General features: G+C 38.3%; 1 pseudogene; it reads left to right on the forward strand.

Annotated features, from left to right (window-relative positions):
- Positions 1–842: 842 nt before the first annotated feature.
- Positions 843–19,790, forward strand: LOC148547940 (uncharacterized; annotated as a pseudogene).
- Positions 19,791–20,058: the final 268 nt, after the last annotated feature.

A 20,058-nucleotide genomic window follows, 5' to 3' on the forward strand; every position in this document is an offset into this window, starting at 1 on the left:
TAAGATACAGAGCTAGGATATGGTTGGATTCACAACCTAAAGAAAGCCTGAACTCTTGGGAAAAGTTGGTCAATGCTCTCTTGGCAAAGTTCTTTCCACCTTAAACGATGAGCAAGCTCAGAGTGGAAGTCCAAACCTTCAGACAGAAGGAAGGAGAATCCCTCTATGAAACTTGGGAAAGATACAAGCAATTGATCAGAAGGTGTCCTTCTGACATGCTTTCAGAATGGAGCATCTTATGTATATTCTATGATGGTCTGTCTAAATTGTCCAAGATGTCATTGGACCACTCTGCTGGTGGATCTCTTCATCTGAAGAAGATGCCTGAAGAAGCCCAAAACTCATCAAAATGGTTGCAAATAACCAGTTCATGTCCACTTCTAAAAGAAATCTGTAAATAATGGGATGACTCAGAAGAAAGGAGTTCTTGAGATTGATACTCTGAATGCCATATTGACTCAGAATAAAATATTGACTCAGCAAGTCAATATGATTTCTCAGAGTCTGACTGGAATGCAAGCTGCATCCGGCAGTACTAAAGAAGCCTCCTCTGAAGGAGAAGCTTATGACCCTAAGAATCCTGAAATGGAAGAAGTGAGTTACATGGGAGAATCCTACAGAAACACTTACAATCCTTCATGGAGAAATTATCCTAATCTCTCATGGAAGGATCAGCAGAATCCTAAAATCAAGGCTTCAATAATAATAATGGTGGGAGAACACGGTTTGGCGGTAGCAAACCTTTCCCATCATCTTCTCAGCAACAGACAGAGAATTCTAGGCAGAGCCTCTCTGACTTAGCAACCATAATCTCTGATCTAAGTATGACCACTCATAATTTCATGACTGAAACAAGGTCCTCCATCAGAAATTTGGAGGCACAAGTAGGCCAGCTGAGTTAAAGAGTTACTGAAATCCCTCCAAGTACGCTCCCAAGCAATACAGAAGAGAATCCAAAGAGATAGTGCAAGGCCATCAATATGTCCAACATGGCCGAGCCTGTAGAGGAGGGAAAGGTAGTGATTTCCAGTGAGGAAAACCTCAATGGTCGTCCACTAGCCACCAGGGAGTTCCCTCATGAGGAACCAAAGGAATCTGAGGCTCATACAGAGACCATTGAGATTCCACTGAACTTACTGTTGCCATTCATGAGCTCTGATGAGTATTCTTCCTCTGAAGAGGATGAAGATATTATTGAGGAGCAAGTTGCTCAGTATCTAGGAGCAATCATGAAGCTGAATGCCAAGCTATTCGGTAATGAGACTTGGGAGGATGAACCTCCATTGCTCATCAATGAACTGAATGCTTTGGTTCAACTGAAATTACCTCAGAAGAAACTGGATCCTGGAAAGTTCTTAATACCTTGTACCATAGGCACCATGACCTTTGAGAAGGCCCTGTGTGACCTGGGGTCGGGAATAAACCTCATGCCACTCTCTGTAATGGAAAAACTAGGGATCTTTGAGGTATAAGTTGCAAGATTCTCACTAGAATTGGCAGACAAATCAAGGAAACAGGCTTATGGACTTGTAGAGGATGTCTTAGTGAAGGTTGAAGGCCTTTACATCCCTACTGATTTCATAATCTTAGACACTGGAAAGGAAGAGGATGAATCCATTATCCTTGGAAGACCCTTCCTAGCGACAGCAAAAGCGGTGATTGATGTGGATAGAGGAGAGTTAGTCCTTCAATTGAATGAGGATTACCTTGTGTTTAAGGCTCAAGGATCTTCTTCTGTAATCATGGAGAGGAAGCATGAAAAGCTTCTCTCAATACAGAGTCAAAAAGAGCCCCCACACTCAACATCTAAGTTTGGTGTTGGGAGGCCACCATTAAGCTCTGAATCTCTGTGAAGCTCTCTAAGAGCTCACTATCAAGCTATTGACATTAAAGAAGCGCTTATTGGGAGGCAACCCAATGCTATTTAAATAAATTTATATGTTCTCCATTGTTATTTTATGTTTTCCTTAGGTAGATGATCATGTGAAGTCACAAAAACAACTGCAGAATTAAAGCGGAATCAAAAACAGCATCAATAACAGCACACCCTGGAGGACAAGCTTACTGGTGTTTAAACACCAGTAAGGATAGCAGAATGGGCGTTTAACGCCCAGCCTGGCAGCATTCTGGGCGTTAAACGCTAGAATTGGCAGGCAGACTGGCGTTTAATGCCAGAAAAGGGTGTCTGGCGTCTGGCTGGCATTAAACGCCAGAATTGGCAGACAGACTGGCGTTTAACGCCAGAAAAGGGTGTCTGGCCAGCAATAAACGTCAGAAAGGGGCATCAGCCTGGCGTTTAACGCCAGAAAAGGTAGCAGAGCTGGCGTTAAACGCCAGAATTGGCACACAGTGGGCGTCTAAACGCCAGAATAGTGCAGGGACCCAAATTCTTTGACACCTCAGGATCTGTGGACTCCACAAGATCCCCACCTACCCCACCTCTCTTTCTCCCTTCTTCACACATTTCCATAACACTCTTCCCCAAACACCCTTGACCAATCCAATCACCACCTCTTCCCCAAATGCCATTCACCTATCAAATCCTCCTCTCTTCCCCATAATCTCTTCACCACTCACATCCATCCATCATAAAACCCCACCTACCTCACCATTCAAATTCAAGCCATTTTCCTCCCAAACCCAACCCCTCATGCACGAACCCCCCTCTCTCTCTTACCCTATAAATACCTCCCCTTACCACCTTCAATTTCACACATCATAAACACTTAAACCCCCGTGGCCGAATCCACTCCTCCCCTCCATCTCCTCCATTTCTTCTTCTTCTCCTTGTTTCTTTCTTCTTTTGCTCGAGGATGAGAAAACCTTCTAAGTTTGGTGTGGGAAAAGCTTTGCTTTTTGTTTTTTCATAACCATTAATGGCACCTAAAGCTGGAGAAACCTCTAGAAAGAGGAAAGAGAAGGCAATTGCTTCCATCAAGACCACTTCTATAAAGTTGTGGCCAAGAAAAAGGTGATCCCCGAGGTTCCCTTTATGCTCAAAAAGAGTGAATATCCAGAAATCCGACATGGGATTCGAAGAAGAGGTTGGGAAACTCTCACCAACCCCATTCAACAAGTCAGGATCTTAATAGTTCAAGAGTTCTATGCTAATGCATGGATCACTAAGAACCATAATCAAAGTGTGAACCCGAACCCAAATAATTGGCTCACAATGGTTCGAGAGAAATACTTGGATTTCAGTCCGAAAACTGTAAGGTTGGCATTCAACTTGCCAATCATGAGAGGAGATCCTCATCCTTTAACTAGAAGAGTCAACTTTGATCAAAGGTTAGACCAAGTCCTCATGGACATCTGTGTGGAAGGAGCTCAATGGAAGAGAGACTCAAGAGGCAAGCCGGTTTAATTGAGAAGGCCTGACCTCAAACCCGTGGCAAGGGGATGATTGGAGTTCATCCGACGCTCTATCATTCGTACTAGCAACCAGTCTGAAGTTACTGTGGACCGGGCTATCATGATTCATAGTATCATGATTGGAGAGGAAGTAGAAGTTCATGAGATCATATCTCTAGAACTATACAAGGTGGCTAACAAGCCCTCCACTTTGGCAAGGTTAGCCTTCCCCCATCTCATCTGCCACCTATGCAATTCAGCTGGAGTTGTCATAGCGAAAGACACCCTCATTGAAGAGGACAAGCCCATCACTAAGAAAAGGATGTAGCAAACAAGAGAGCCCACTCATGGAGCTCAACAAGAGCATGAGGAAGTTCCTCATCAAGATATCCCTGAGATGCCTCAAGGGATGCATTTTCCTCAACACAACTATTGGGAACAACTCAACACCTCTTTAGGAGATTTGAGTTCTAACATGGAGCAACTAAGAATGGAGCACCAAGAGCACTCCATCATCCTCCATGAAATTAGAGAGTAACAAAAGGCCATGAGAGAGGAGCAACAAAGATAAGGAGGAGACATGGAGGAGCTCAAGTACTCCATAAGATCTTCAAGAGGAAGAACTAGCCGCCATCACTAAGGTGGACCCGTTCTTTAATTTCCATGTTCTTATTTTTCTGTTTTTCGATTTCTATGCTTTATGTTTTTCCTATGTTTGTGGCTTCATTACATGATCATTAGTGTCTAGTGTCTATGTCTTAAAGCTATGAATGATTCCATGATTCCTTCACCTTTCTTAAATGAAAAACGTTTTTAATTGCAAAAGAACAAGAAGTGCATGATTTCGAATTCTATCTTGAAGTTAGCTTAATTATTTTGATGTGGTGGCAATACTTTTTGTTTTCTGAATGAATTGAAGCAAGAAAAAGCAGTGAAAAAGCAAAAGCTTGCAAGAAAAAAAGTGGCAAAAAATAAAAGAAAAAGAAAAAGCAAGCAGAAAAAGCCAATAACCCTTTAAATCAAAAGGCAAGGGCAAAGAGGATCCAAGGCTTTGAGCATTAATGGATAGGAGGGCCTAAAGGAATAAAATCCTGGTCTAAGCGGCTAAATCAAGCTGTCCCTAACCATATGCTTGTGGCGTGAAGGTGTCAAGTGAAAAGCTTGAGATTGAGCGGTTAAAGTCGTGGTCCAAAGCAAAAAAGAGTGTGCTTAAGAGCTCTGGACACCTCTAACTGGGGACTCTAGCAAAGCTGAGTCACAATCTGAAAAGGTTCACCCAGTTATGTGTCTGTGGCATTTATGTATCCAGTAGTAATACTGGAAAACAAAATGCCTAGGGCCACGGCCAAGACTCATAAAGTAGCTGTGTTCAAGAATCAACATACTAAACTAGTAGAATCAATAACACTATCTGAATTCTGAGTTCCTATGGATGCCAATCATTCTGAACTTCAAAGGATAAAGTGAGATGCCAAAACTATTCAGAAGCAAAAAGCTACTAGCCCCGCTCATCTAATTGAGACTAATCTTCATTGATATTTTTGAAACTTATTGCATTTTCTCTTCTTTTTATCCTATTTTGTTTTTGGTTGCTTGGGGATAAGCAACAATTTAAGAGCGGATAATTTATACCCTTTCTGGCATTGTTTTTACATAGTTTTTAGTATGTTTTAGTTAGTTTTTATTAGTTTTTATTCAAAAATCACATTTCTGGACTTTACTATGAGTTTGTGTGTTTTTTTGTGATTTCAGGTATTTTCTAGCTGAAATTGAGGGACCTGAGCAAAAACCTGATTCAGAGGCTGAAAAAGGACTGCAGATGCTGTTGGATTCTGACCCTCCTGCACTCAAAGTGGATTTTCTGGAGCTAAAGAAGACCTATTGGCAGGCTCTCAATTACGTTGAAAAGTAGACATCCTGGGCGTTCCAGCAATATATAATAGTCCATACTTTGTTTGAGATTTGATGGCCCAAACTGGCGTCCAAACGCACACCAAGTATTTCTGGCGTAAAACGCCAGAATTGGCACTAAAACTGGCGTTAAATGCCCAAACTGGCACCCAAGCTGGCGTTTAACTCCAAGAGTAGCCTATGCACGTGAAAGCTTCAATTCTCAGCCCAAGCACACACCAAGTGGGCCCCGGAAGTGGATTTCTGCACTATCTGCACTTAGTTACTCATTTTCTGTATACCCTAGTAACTAGTTTAGTATAAAACCTACTTTTAGAGATATATCTTTGGATCATATGTAGATTTGACACTTTGAGACCTCCATGGGAAGCTGGCCATTCGGCCATGCCTAACCCTTTTTTACTTATGTATTTTCTACGGTGGAGTTTCTACACCCCACAGATTAAGGTGTGGAGCTCTGCTGTTCTTCATGAATTAATGCAAGTACTATTATTTTTCTTTCAATTCACGCTTACTTCTTCTCCAAGATATACTCTTGTACTTAATTCAATTAAGTCAAAATGAAGGGGTGACCCGTGACAATCACCCACTATCTTCATTACTCGCTTAACCAAGATCCGCGTGCCTGACAACCACAAGCGGTCTATATGATGTTCAACGTAGTCATTGGATGACAGCTGGAGTATATTCTCTTAGGTATCTAATACATGGACCGAGTCCGTGAGATTAGTATCTTCATGGTATAGGCTAGAACTATTGGCAGCATTCCTTAGATCCAAAAACTCTAAACCTATCTGTGGTATTCCGAGTAGGATCTGGGAAGGGATGACTGTGACGAGCTTCAAACCTGCGAATGTTAGGCGCAGTGATAGTGTGCAAAAGGATAAGGGTCCTATTCCGACGCTAGCAGGAACCGACAGATGATTAGCCGTGCGGTAGCTATACATGGTATTTTTCATCCGAAACAAGAAATTTGACAGTTGATTAGCCGTACAGAGATCGTACCTGGTATTTTTCATTGAGAGGATCATACAGCTTGCCATGGAGGGAAGCACGCATGATTGGAAGGAGGCAGTAGGAAAGCAGAGGTTCAAAAGCAACAAAGCATCTCCAGACGCTTATCTGAAATCCCCACCAATGAATTACATAAGTATCTTTATCTTATTTTATGTTTTATTTATCTTTTAATTATCAAAACCTCATAACCATTTGAATCCGCCTGACTGAGATTTACAAGATGACCATAGCTTACTTCAAGCCGACAATCTCCATGGGATCGACCCTTACTCATGTAAGGTTTATCACTTGGACGACCCAGTGCACTTGCTGGTTAGTTGTGCGGAGTTGTGAAAAGTGTGAATCACGATTTTGTGCTACCAGTGTCCAGAGCTCTTAAGCACACTCTTTTTTGCTTTGGACCACGACTTTAACCGCTCAGTCTCAAGCTTTTCACTTGACACCTTCACGCCACAAGCACATAGTTAGGGACAGCTTGATTTAGCCGCTTAGGCCAGGATTTTATTCCTTTGGGCCCTCCTATCCATTAATGCTCAAAGCCTTGGATCCTCTTTACCCTTGCCTTTTGGTTTAAAGGGTTATTGGCTTTTTCTGCTTGCTTTTTCTTTTTCTTTTATTTTTCTTACTTCAAGAATCAAATTTTTTTTTATTTTTCAGATCATCAATAATATTTCTCTTTTCATTATTCTTTTAAGAGCCAACAATTTTAACATTCATAAACAACAATATAAAAAATATGCACTGTTTAATCGTTCATTTAGAAAACAAAAAGTATTGCCACCACATCAAAATAATTAAGCTAACTTCAAGATAGAATTCGAAATCATGCACTTCTTGTTCTTTTGCAATTAAAAACATTTTTCATTGAAGAATGGTGAGGGATTCATGGAATCATTCATAGCTTTGAGACATAGACACTAGACACTAATGATCATGTAATGAAGACACAAACATAGGTAAAACATAAAGCATAGAAATCGAAAAACAGAAAAATAAGAACAAGGAAGTTAAAGAACGGGTCCACCTTAGTGATGGCGGCTAGTTCTTCCTCTTGAAGATCTTATGGAGAGCTTGAGCTCCTCTATGTCTCTTCCTTGCCTTTGTTGCTCCTCTCTCATGGCCTTTTGGTCCTCTCTAATTTCATGGAGGATGATGGAGTGCTCTTGGTGCTCCATTTTTAGTTGCTCCATGTTAGAACTCAAATCTCCTAAAGAGGTGTTGAGTTGTTCCCAATAGTTGTGTAGAGGAAAATGCATCCCTTGAGGCATCTCAGGGATATCTTGATGAGGAACTTCCTCATGCTCTTGTTGAGGTCCATGAGTGGGCTCTCTTGTTTGCTCCATCCTCTTCTTAGTGATGGGCTTGTCCTCTTCAATGAGGGTGTCTTCTTCTATGACAACTCTAGCTGAATTGCATAGGTGACAGATGAGATGAGGGAAGGCTAACCTTGCCAAAGTGGAAAGCTTGTCAGCCACCTTGTATAGTTCTAGAGATATGATCTTATGAACTTCTACTTCCTCTCCAATCATGATACTATGGATCATGATAGCCCGGTCCACAGTAACTCCAGACCGGTTGCTAGTGGGAATGATAGAGCGTTGGATGAACTCTAACCATCCCCTAGCCACAGGTTTGAGGTCATGCCTTCTCAATTGAACTGGCTTGCCTCTTGAGTCTCTCTTCCATTGAGCTCCTTCCACACAGATGTCCATGAGGACTTGGTCCAACCTTTGATCAAAGTTGACTCTTCTAGTGAAAGGATGAGGATCTCCTCTCATTATTGGCAAGTTGAATGCCATCCTTAGAATTTCTGGACTGAAATCCAAGTATTTCCTCCGAACCATTGTGAGCCAATTCTTTGGGTTCGGGTTCACACTTTGATCATGGTTCTTAGTGATCCATGCATTATCATATAACTCTTGAACCATTAAGATCCCGACTTGTTGAATGGGGTTGGTGAGAGTTTCCCAACCTCTTCTTCGAATCCCACGTCAGATTTCCGGATATTCACTCTTTTTGAGCATGAAGGGGACCTCGGGGATCACCTTTTTCTTGGCCACAACTTCATAGAAATAGTCTTGATGGACCTTTGAGATGAATCTCTCCATCTCACATGACTCGGAGGTGGAAGCAATTGCCTTCCCTTTCCTCTTTCTAGAGGTTTCTCCGGCCTTAGGTGCCATTAATGGTTATAGAAAAACAAAAAGCAAAGCCTTTCCCACACTAAACTTAGAAGGTTTACTCGTTCTCGAGCAAAAGAAGAAAGAAATGAGGAGAAGAAGAAGAAATGGAGGAGATGGAGGGGAGGAGTGTATTCGGCCAAGGGGAGTTTAAGTGTTTATGATGTGTGAAATTGAAAGTGGTAAGGAGAGGTATTTATAGTGTAAGAGAGAGGGGGTTTGTGCATGAGGGGTTGGGTTGGGGAGGGAAATGGTTTGAATTTGCATGGTGAGGTAGGTAGGGTTTTATGATGGATGGATATGAGTGGTGAAGAGAGTATGGGGAAGAGAGGAGGATTTGATAGGTGAATGGCATTTGGGGAAGAGGTGGTGATTGGATTGGTCAAGGGTGTTTGGGGAAGAGTGTTATGGAAAGGTGTGAAGAGGGGAGAAAGAGAGGTGGGGTAGGTGGGGATCCTGTGGGGTCCACAGATCTTGAGGTGTCAAGGAATTTGGGTCCCTGCACCATTCTGGTGTTTCAACGCCCATTGTGTGCCAATTCAGGCGTTTAACGCCAACCAGATGCTAGACACCCTTTTCTGGCATTAAACGCCAGTCTGCCTGCCAATTCTGGCGTTTAACGCCCAGAATGCTGCCAGGATGGGCGTTAAACGCCCATTCTTCTATCCTTACTGGAGTTTAAACGCTAGTAAGCCTGTCCTCTAGGGTGTGCTATTTTTTATGCTCTTTTTGATTCTGCTTTAATTCTGCAGTTATTTTTGTGACTTCACATGATTATCTACCTAAAGAAAACATAAAATAAAAATGGAAAACAAATAAATATAATTAAATAACATTGGGTTGCCTCCCAATAAGCGCTTCTTTAATGTCAATAGCTTGACAGTGAGCTTTTAGAGAGCTTCACAGAGATTCAGAGCTTGATGGTGGCCTCCCATCACCAAACTTAGAAGTTGAGTGTGGGAGCTCTGTTTGACTCTGTATTGAGAGAAGCTTTTCATGCTTCCTTTCCATGGTTACAGAAGAAGATCCTTGAGCCTTAAACACAACGTATTCCTCATTCAATTGAAGGACTAACTCTCCTCTGTCCACATCAATCACAGCTTTTGCTGTGGCTAGGAAGGGTCTTCCAAGGATAATGGATTCATCCTCTTCCTTCTCAGTGTCTAGGATTATGAAATCAGCAGGGATGTAAAGGCCTTTAACCTTCACTAAGACATCCTCTACAAGTCCATAAGCCTATTTCCTTGATTTGCTTGCCAATTCTAGTGAGATTCTTGCAGCTTGTACCTCAAAGATCCCTAGTTTCTCCATTACAGAGAGTGGTATGAGGTTTATTCCTGACCCCAGGTCACACAGAGCCTTCTCAAAGGTCATGGTGCCTATGGTACAGGGTATTAAGAACTTTTCAGGATCCTGTTTTTGCTGAGGTAATTTCAGTTGAACCAGATCATTCAGTTCATTGATGAGCAATGGAGGTTCATCCTCCCAAGTCTCATTACCAAGTAGCTTGACATTTAGCTTCATGATTGCTCCAAGATACAGAGCAACTTGCTCTTCAGTAATATCTTCATCCTCTTCAGAGGAAGAATACTCATCAGAGCACATGAATGGCAATAGTAAGTTCAGTGGAATCTCTATGGTCTCTATATGAGCCTCAGATTCCTTTGGTTCCTCATTAGGGAACTCCTTAGTGGTTAGTGGACGTCAATTGAGGTCTTCCTCACTGAAATCACTGCCTTTCCCTCCTCCACAGGTTCGGCCATGTTGGACGTGTTGATGGCCTTGCACTCTCTTTTTGGATTCTCTTCTATATTGCTTGGGAGAGTACTTGGAGGGATTTCAGTAACTCTTTTACTCAGCTGACCCACTTGTCCCTCCAAATTTCTAATGGAGGACCTTGTTTCAGTCATGAAACTTTGAGTGTTCTTACTTAGAGCAGAGATTATGGTTGCTAAGTCAGAGAGGCTCTGCTTAGAATTTTCTGTCTGTTACTGAGAAGATGATAGGAAAGGTTTGCTACTGCCAAACCGTGTTCTCCCATCGTTATTATTATTGAAGCCTTGATTAGGCTTTTGCTGATCCTTCCATGAGAAATTAGGATGATTCCTCCATGAAGGATTATAATTGTTTCCGTAGGATTCTCCCATGTAATTTACTTCTTCCGTTCTAGGATTCTCAGGATCATAAGCTTCTCCTTCAGAGGAGGCTTCTTTAGTATTGCCAGATGCAACTTGCATTCCAGTCAGATTCTGAGAAATCAAATTGACTTGCTGAGTCAATATTTTATTTGAGCCAATATGGCATTCAGAGTATCAATCTCAATAACTCCTTTCTTCTGAGTCATCCCATTATTCACAGGATTTCTTTCAGAAGTGTGCATGAACTGGTTATTTGCAACCATTTTAATGAGTTCCTGGGCTTCTTCAGGCATTTTCTTCAGATGAAGAGATCCACCAACAGAGTGGTCCAATGACATCTTGGACAATTCAGACAGACCATCATAGAATATACATAAGATGCTCCATTCTGAAAGCATGTCAGAAGGACACCTTCTGATCAATTGCTTTTATCTTTCCCAAGATTCATAGAGGGATTCTCCTTCCTTTTATCTGAAGGTTTGGACTTTCACTCTAAGCTTGCTCATCTTTTGAGGTGGAAAGAACTTTGCCAAGAAAGCATTGACTAACTTTTCCCAAGAGTTCAGGCTTTCTTTAGGTTGTAAATCCAACCATATCTTAGCTCTGTCTCTTACAGCAAAGGGAAAAAGCATAAGTCTGTAGACCTCAGGTTTAACCCCATTGGTCTTAAAAGTGACACAGATTTGCAAGAATTCAGTTAAGAACTGATGAGGATCTTCCAATGGAAGTCCATGAAACTTGCAATTCTGCTGCATTAGAGAAACTAATTGAGGCTTAAGGTCAAAGTTGTTTGCTCCAATTGCAGGAATTGAGATGCTTCTTCCATAGAAGTCAGAAGATGGTGCAACAAAGTCACCAAGCATCTTCCTTGCATCTCCACCATTGTTATTCGGTTCGGCCATGTCTTCTTCTTTTTCGAAAATTTCTCTAAGGTTCTCTCCGGAGAGTTGTGCTTTAGCTTTTCTTAGCTTCCTCTTTAGAGTCCTTTCAGGTTCAAGATCAGCTTCTACAAGAATGCCTTTATCCTTGTTCCTGCTCATATGAAAAAGAAGAGAACAGAAAAAGAAGAGGAATCCTCTATGTCACAGTATAGAGATTCCTTTGTGTGAGTAGAAGAAGAGAAGAATGAGCTAGAGAGAGAATAAGAAAAATTCGAACACAGAGAGAGGGAGGGGGTTCGAATTTTAAGAAGAAGAGAAGTGTTAGTAATTAAATAAAATAAATAGAAAGAGATGAGAGAGAGAAGAAATTTTAATTTTAATTTTAAGAAAAGAAAAATATTTTTGTTTTTATTTTAATCATAAATTAGAAATCGAAATTTAAGAAAAGAAATAAAATAAATTAGAATTTAAAACAATTAGTTAATTAAAAGGAATTTTGAAAAAGAGGTTAGTGATTTTCGAAAATGATGAGAGAGAAAAATAGTTAGGTAGTTTTGAAAAAGATAATAAATAGTAAAACAAACAAAAAGTCAAGTAGTTAATTGAAAAAGATTTGAAAATCAATTTTGAAAAGATAAGAAGTTAGAAAAGATTTTGAAATTGATTTTGAAAAAGATATGATTGAAATTTATTTTGAGAAAGATTTGAAAAGGAAATTAAAAAGATTTGATTTTTAAAATTAAAGTTGATTGACTTGGCTAACAAGAAACTAAAAGATATGATTCTATAATTTAAAGATTGAACCTTTCTTAATAGGCAAGTAACAACTTGAAATTTTTTGAATCAAAACATTAAATGTTAGTAATATTTTAAAAATATGAAGTAAAAATAAGAAAAAGATTTTGAAAATCAATTTTAAAATTTTTGAAAATAATAAAAAGAAATTGAAAAAGATGTGATTTTTGAAAAATATTTGAAAAGATAAAGTTTTTAAATTGAAATTTTGACTTGACTCATAAGAAACAACTAAATTTTAAAATTTTTGACCAAGTCAACTCAAAACTTTCGAAATTTATGAGAAGAATAAGGGAAAGATATTTTTTTATTTTTGAATTTTTAATGAAGAGAGAGAAAAACAACAAAATGACACATGACATAAAAATTATGAATCAAAACAAGTAATGCATGCAAGAACACTTTGAATGTCAAGATGAATACCAAGAACACTTTGAAGATCATGATGAACATCAAGAACATATTTATGACAATTTTTAAGAAAAGAAAGACATGCAAGACACCAAACTTAGAAATTTTTAAACTTTGGACACTAATAATTCGAAAATGCATATGAAAAACAACAAAAAACACAAAACAAGAAAATCACAAGACTAAACAAAGAAAATCATCAAGAACAACTTGAAGATCATGAAGAACATAATGCATGAATTTTCGAAAATTTTAAGAAAAGTTAAAACATACAATTGACACCAAACTTAAAATTTGACACAAGACTCAAACAAGAAACACAAATTTTTTTGGTTTTTATGGTTTTATTAAATTTTTTGTATTTTTTTTCGAAATTAACTTGGCAAAAGAAAATAAATAAATTCAAAATTTTTAATAAGAATTCGAGGATTCATGTAATGTTAGTCTAAAGCTCCAGTCCAAAAGAATTAGACATGGCCAATGGCCAGCCAAGCTTTAGCATAGAGTTGTAATTGAGAATCCCAAGGCTGATGCAATGTTGTTCTAAAGCTTCGATCCAACAGAGTTAGACATGGCTAGATGGCCAGCCAAGCTTTAGGATAACAAAGACATACAACAATCCAATGAGTATGATAAGTTAAAGCTTCGGTCTAAAAGATTAGACATGGCTTAATAGCCAGCCAAGCTTTAACATACCATCATGAAGCTTTAAGATGGAATTCATTCTTAAAAATTTTGATGAATTTTTTGAAAATTAAGTATATATTTTTTTCTTTTTTTTTTCGAAAATTAAATAAAAAGCTTAAACATAAAATAAAATTACCCAATCTAAGCAACAAGATGAACCGTCAGTTGTTCAAACTCGAACAATCACCGGCAACGGCACCAAAAACTTGGTGTACGAAATCGTGATTCACACTTTTCACAACTCCGCACAACTAACCAGCAAGTGCACTGGGTCGTCCAAGTAATAAATCTTACGTGAGTAAGGGTCAATCCCACGGAGATTGTCGGCTTGAAGCAGGCTATGGTCATCTTGTAAATCTCAGTCAGGCGGATTCAAATGGTTATGAGGTTTTGATAATTAAAAGATAAATAAAGCATAGAATAAGATAAAGATACTTATGTAATTCATTGGTGGGGATTTCAAATAAGCGTCTGGCTTTCCTACTGCCTCCTTCCAATCATGTGTGCTTCCCTCCATGGCAAGCTGTATGATCCTCTCAGTGAAAAATACCAGGTACGATCTCTGTACGGCTAATCAACTGTCAGATTTCTCGTCTCGGATAAAAAATACCATGTACAGCTACCGCACGGCTAATCATCTGTCGGTTCCTGCTAGCGTCGGAATAGGACCCTTATCCTTTTGCACATTGTCACTGCGCCCAACATTCGCAGGTTTGAAGCTCGTCACAGTCATCCTTTCCCAGATCCTACTCGGAATACCACAGATAGGGTTTAGACTTTTCGGATCTCAAGAATGCTGCCAATGGTTCTAGCCTATACGACGAAGATACTAATCTCACGGACTCGGTCTGTGTATTAAATACCCAAGAGAATATACTCCGGCTGTCGTCCAATGACTACGTTGAACATCATGTAGATCGCTTGTGGTCGTCAGGCACGCGGATCTTGGTTAAGCGAGTAACGAAGATAGTGGGTGATTGTCACGGGTCACCGCTTCATTCTGACTTAACTGAATTAAGTACAAGAGTATATCTTGGAGAAGAAGTAGGCGTGAATTGAAAGAAAAACAATAGTACTTGCATTAATTCATGAGGAACAGTAGAGCTCCACACCTTAATCTATGGGGTGTAGAAACTCCACGGTAGAAAATACATAAGTGAAAAAGGGTTAGACATGGCCGAATGGCCAGCCTCCCATGGAGGTCTCAAAGTGTCAAAGTTACATATGATCCAAAGATCTCAAAATAAATCTCTAAAAGTAGGTTTTATACTAAACTAGTTACTAGGGTTCACAGAAAATGAGTAACTAAGTGCAGATAGCGCAGAAATCCACTTCCGGGGCCCACTTGGTGTGTGATTGGGCTGAACATTGAAGGTTTCACGTGCATAGGCTGTTCTTGGAGTTAAACGCCAATTTTACTGCCAGTTCTGGCGTTTTACGCCAGAAATACTTGGTGTGTGTTTGGACGCCAGTTTGGGCCATCAAATCTCGGGCAAAGTATGGACTATTACATATTGCTAGAAAGCCCAGGATGTCTACTTTCCAACGCAATTGAGAGCGCCAATTGGGCTTCTGTAGCTCCAGAAAATCTACTTCGAGTGTAGGAGGGTCAGAATCCAACAGCATCTGTAGTCCATTTTCAGCCTCTGAATCAGGTTTTTGCTCAGGTCCCTCAATTTCAGACAGAAAATACCTAAAATCACTGAAAAATACACAAACTCATAGTAAAGTCCAGAAATGTGATTTTTGAATAAAAACTAATAAAAATATAATAAAAACTAACTAAAACATACTAAAAACTATGTAAAAACAATGCCAAAAAGGGTATAAATTATCCGCTCATCAGTCATCAATCTCCTCTATTTTAGATCAAACGCCATTGGCCATGATCATCCAATTTGAACAAGGTGAAACTTGACGAACGGATTTCTGCCAGTAAAGAAATTCACAAAAATAATCGCGTTGTAAGTATAGTTTCTAAACCAACAGAGAATCCTTTCGTACAAAAGTTTGGTTGTCACAAGTAACAAAACCCAATAAAATTTATAACCGAAGTATTTAAACCTCGGGTCATATCTCAAGGAATTGCAGGGAAGTATGATTTATTATTGGTTATGGAAAAAGGTATATTTTTGGGTTTTTGAAATAAGAAACAAGTAATTTAAATGACAAGAAAAATAAATTAATAATTAGAAAACTCTTGGCAAGGTACGAGAACTGAAAATCCTATCCTAGTTATCCTTATCAGGTGTGATGAGAATTGGATTTTGCTCCCACTTAATCAACCCTTACTAAATAAAGGAAAGTCAAGTGAACTAATTAACTTGATTCCTCAAGTCCTAGTCAATTCCTATGGAAAGACTAGCTTTAGAGGGACCCAAATCAATCAGCAATCCCAATTTCCAATCAACTGCTGAGTTTGATAACTCTAGTATCACCAATTACTTAACCAAAGCCAAAAGGGAAGAAAATCTACTTGAATGAAAATAATTTGGATTAATTAGAAGCATCAACAAATTAAAGAAAGCAATCATAGGTCTGAAATACCTCAAATTATATTAAATAAAGATATAAAACATGGGAAAATTCATAAATCAGATTGGAAAGATAAATAACAATTAAAGTAATAGAATAAATAAAAGTAGAAAATAAATTAAAGGAACATTGAACTTGGAATGAAGAAGATGAAATCCTAATCCTAAGAGAAATCTTAATCCTAAATCCTAAGAGAGAGGAGAAAACCTCTCTCTCTCTAAAAGCTACATCTAAAACCTAAAATTGTGTATTATGAAAGTTGTATGAATTGTTGTTTTTGATTTCCCCATTCTCTGGCTTTTAGTCTGTGTTTCTGGGCTTGGATTCGGGCCAAAAAGGGGCCCAGAAATCGCTGAGGGCGTTTTCTGCAGATTCTTGCATGTGGCGTCTGTCACACGTGCGCATCAGTTGGGAGTTTTCCTTATCACACGTACGCGTCGTTCAGGTGTGCGCGTCAATCGAAGATTTTTCTTTTCACGCGTACGCGTCAATCATGCGTACGCGTCAGTTATGTCTCGCACTAATCATGCGTATGCTTCGTTCACGCATGCGCGTCGAGGCCATTTTGCGCTAGGCACGCGTCCGCGTCGTCCATGCGTACGCGTCGCTGCCATTTTCTTCAAAACTCCATGAAGAACTGAAGATTGATGGTTTAGAAGTTATTAAACTCTCGTTGTAAGTATAGTTACGAAACCAAGCAATCAACCTTTCTTACAAATGTTTTGGTTGTCACAAGTAACAAACCCCTTTAAAATTGATAACCGAGTATTTAAACCTTGGGTCGTCTTCTCAAGGAACTGCAGGGAAGTATGTTCTTATTATTGGCTATGGAGATTGTAAATCGGGGTTGAGAGTGAGGAATAAATATGACAAATAATTTAAATGGCAATTAAAATAAATAAATACTGTAAAGCAAACTTTTGGCAAGGTATGAGAAATTGGAAGTCCAGACTTAGTTATCCTTATCAATAATAATGAAAGTTGAATCTTAATTCCACTTAGTTAACCTTTACTAAAGCAAAGGAAAGTCAAGGGACTAATTAGTTTGACCTTCGAATCCTATTTATTTCCTAAGAAAAGATTGGAATTATTGAAGTTCAATTCAATTAGCAAGATAACAATTATCAAATATGCTGAGTTTGATAACTGCTGAGTTACTGATTCCTTAACCTAGACCAAAAGGGGAAAAATAAATCTACTGGAATAAAAATATCTTCAGACTGAAAGCAATGGTGACATAAATAAAAGAAGGCAATAATAAACTGAAATACCTCAAATAACATTAATTTAAATAATAATCTGTAGCATAGAAGGATTCATAAATTAAATGGCAAAAGTAAATAATCAACTAAAGTAATGGAATGAATAAAAGTGAAATGGAAGCTTAAAGTAAAGGAACATTAAACCTGAGATCGAGAGTCACTCCTAAAACTAAGAGAAATCCTAAATCCTAATCCTAAGAGAGAGAGGAGAGAACCTCCCTCAAAACTAAATCTAAATCATGGAAAGTAACTAAATTGGCGAGCTCTCTTTGAATGGGTGCATTCCTACACTTTATAACCTCTAATCTGTGCTTTCTGTACTTGGATCTGGACCAAAAGGGCTTCAGAAATCGCTGGGGGCGTATTCTGTAATTTCTGGTGCGTGGCCTCTGTCACGCGTCCGCGTGGGTCATGCGGTTGCGTCATTTGGAGTTTTCCTTGTCACGCGGTCGCGTCGGTCATGCGTCCGCGTCGTATGCGATTCGTTCAAGGTGCGCGGTCGCGTCAGTCATGCGGCCGCGTCGCTGCTTCTTCGCTCTTGGCACGCGGTCGCGTCGTCCATGCGATCGCGTGGATGCCAGTTTCTCCAAAACTCTATTTTGTGCATTCCTTCCATTTTTGTATGTTTCCTTTTCCATCCTTTAAGTCATTCCTGCCTTAGAAGATCTGAAACTACTCAACACACTAATCACGACATCGAATGGAAATAAAGGTAATTAAAATAATTAATTTTAAAGCATAAGAAACATGTTTTTCACATACATCACATAATAAGGAAGGAAAAGTAAAACCATGCAATTAATATGAATAAGTGGGTGAAGGATTGAATAAATCACTCAAACTAAGCACAAAATATATCACAAAATATGGGTTTATCACTCCATTTTGTGCGTTCCTTCCATTTTTGCGTGTTTCCTTTCTGTACTCTAAGCCGTTCCTGCCCTATAAAGTCTGAAAATACTCAACATACGGATCACGACATCGAATGGTAATAAAGGATAATTAAAATAAATATTTTTAAGGCATAGAAAACCTGTTTTCATATTTATCACATAATAAGGAAGGAATTGCAAAACCATACAAATTATATGAATAAGTGGGTGAAGAATTGATAAAAACACTCAATTGAGCACAAGATAAATCATAAAATAGTGGTTTATCAACCTCTCCACACTTAAACATTAGCATGTCCTCATGCTTAGCTTTAGAGAAACAGAATAAGAGGGAATGTAGAATGGTGGAATCTTATGCAATGTAATCTATTCTAAATGCAAGCTACCTAAATGAATCATGCAATTCTAATTATTATCCACTAATATATATAAAGCTTACATGTGGTTAAATTGATTCAAATTTTCCAAATAATTATTTATGCACAACAAAGGACAAGCCATATTAAAATATGTTCACAATTGGATTGAGTTAACCACAAGATTTGACAAACTTGCAAGATAAGCAATAATAAAACATGGATATATGGATTTGAGCTATTGAACCCTCACTGAATTTGTGTTTACTCTCTAATCGCTCAGTGTTTGGGGTTAATCACTCGATTCTTTTCTAGTCATGCTTTCTAAAACTTTGTTCTTCATCTAACCAATCAACAAATATTGAATGTATACATACAAACATCATGAGGTCTTTTTCAAGGTTGTAAGGGGCTAAGGTAAAGGTGAGGGCATATATAAGGCTAAGTGAGCTATAAATTGAATCCTTGATTAGTCTAAGATCTCACCTAACATACACATACTCTATTCAATTAAAATTATGCTTAGCCTCCCATAATTTTCCCACTTTCTTATCACATACTCATGCATCAAATTATTTTTAATTTTATCCTATGTGCATTGATTTTCTTCACTAAACTTTATTCTTGGGGTAATTTTATCCCCTTTTTCATTTAACTAAAATAAATTTGTATTATATATATATATATATATATATATATATATTAAACATAAATACAATATATCAATGCACATGGTATTTTAATTATGTTGATTTCACATGAGCATGCATCCAAATTCCAAATAATTTTGTTAATTTAATGCCTTTTCTATCATCCCATGTTCCCGCATTTTCTCCACACTTAGTGGATGCACAATCTCTATCTTAAGCTAACCAAGGATTCAACTTGGGATATTTTAATTTATTTTTCTGCTTAAGGCTAGTGATGTGGTTATAGAACAGAATAAATGGGGATGAAAAGGCTCAAAGTGGCTAACAAGGGTGACGTGAAAGGTAGGCTTATTTGGGATAAGTGAGGAAAAATTCAAATGATGGCCTCAATCATATGCGGGTATGTATCTACATTCTATATTGAGCATATAGATTGAAACAAAGTAAAGATTACAAGCATAGAAAAGAAGGGCGAAACACACAGGAATGAAATTTATTGTTGAATGTAACCATACAATTAAGCTCAAAAACTCACGGTTTGTGTGTTCTTTGGCTCAAAAACCATATATCAGTTATGTATGTCATGCAAGTAGAAATCAAGAGTTTCCATTATTCTCAATGTGAATCTTTGAATGGCTCTTATAAAAATAAGTATTTTCTTTGAAAAGTGTTGTCAATTTACCAACATCTATTGCTATATATACAGTGTATGGATTGTTGTGATTCTGAAAAACTAAAGTTTCTAGTTTACTATTTATTTTTAATTAAACCAAATTATCATATGCTAAAAGGGTAAACTAAACTAATTAATTCGTATTTTCTATATCACAACTAATAAGCTAAAAGTGCAAATTAAACTAAATGTCTAAGGTATATATAAACCAAAGTGCAAAATATAATAAAGTAAAAAGAAATACAGTAAAGGAAAAAAATGTGCAAGTACTGAAAGATAAATAAGATAAGATAAAAATATAGAAAATAAACAAAATAG

This window comes from Arachis ipaensis, chromosome B8, assembly GCF_059453495.1.
Source record: "Arachis ipaensis isolate K30076 ecotype BB chromosome B8, ASM5945349v1, whole genome shotgun sequence".
Classification (NCBI taxonomy): domain Eukaryota; kingdom Viridiplantae; phylum Streptophyta; class Magnoliopsida; order Fabales; family Fabaceae; genus Arachis; species Arachis ipaensis.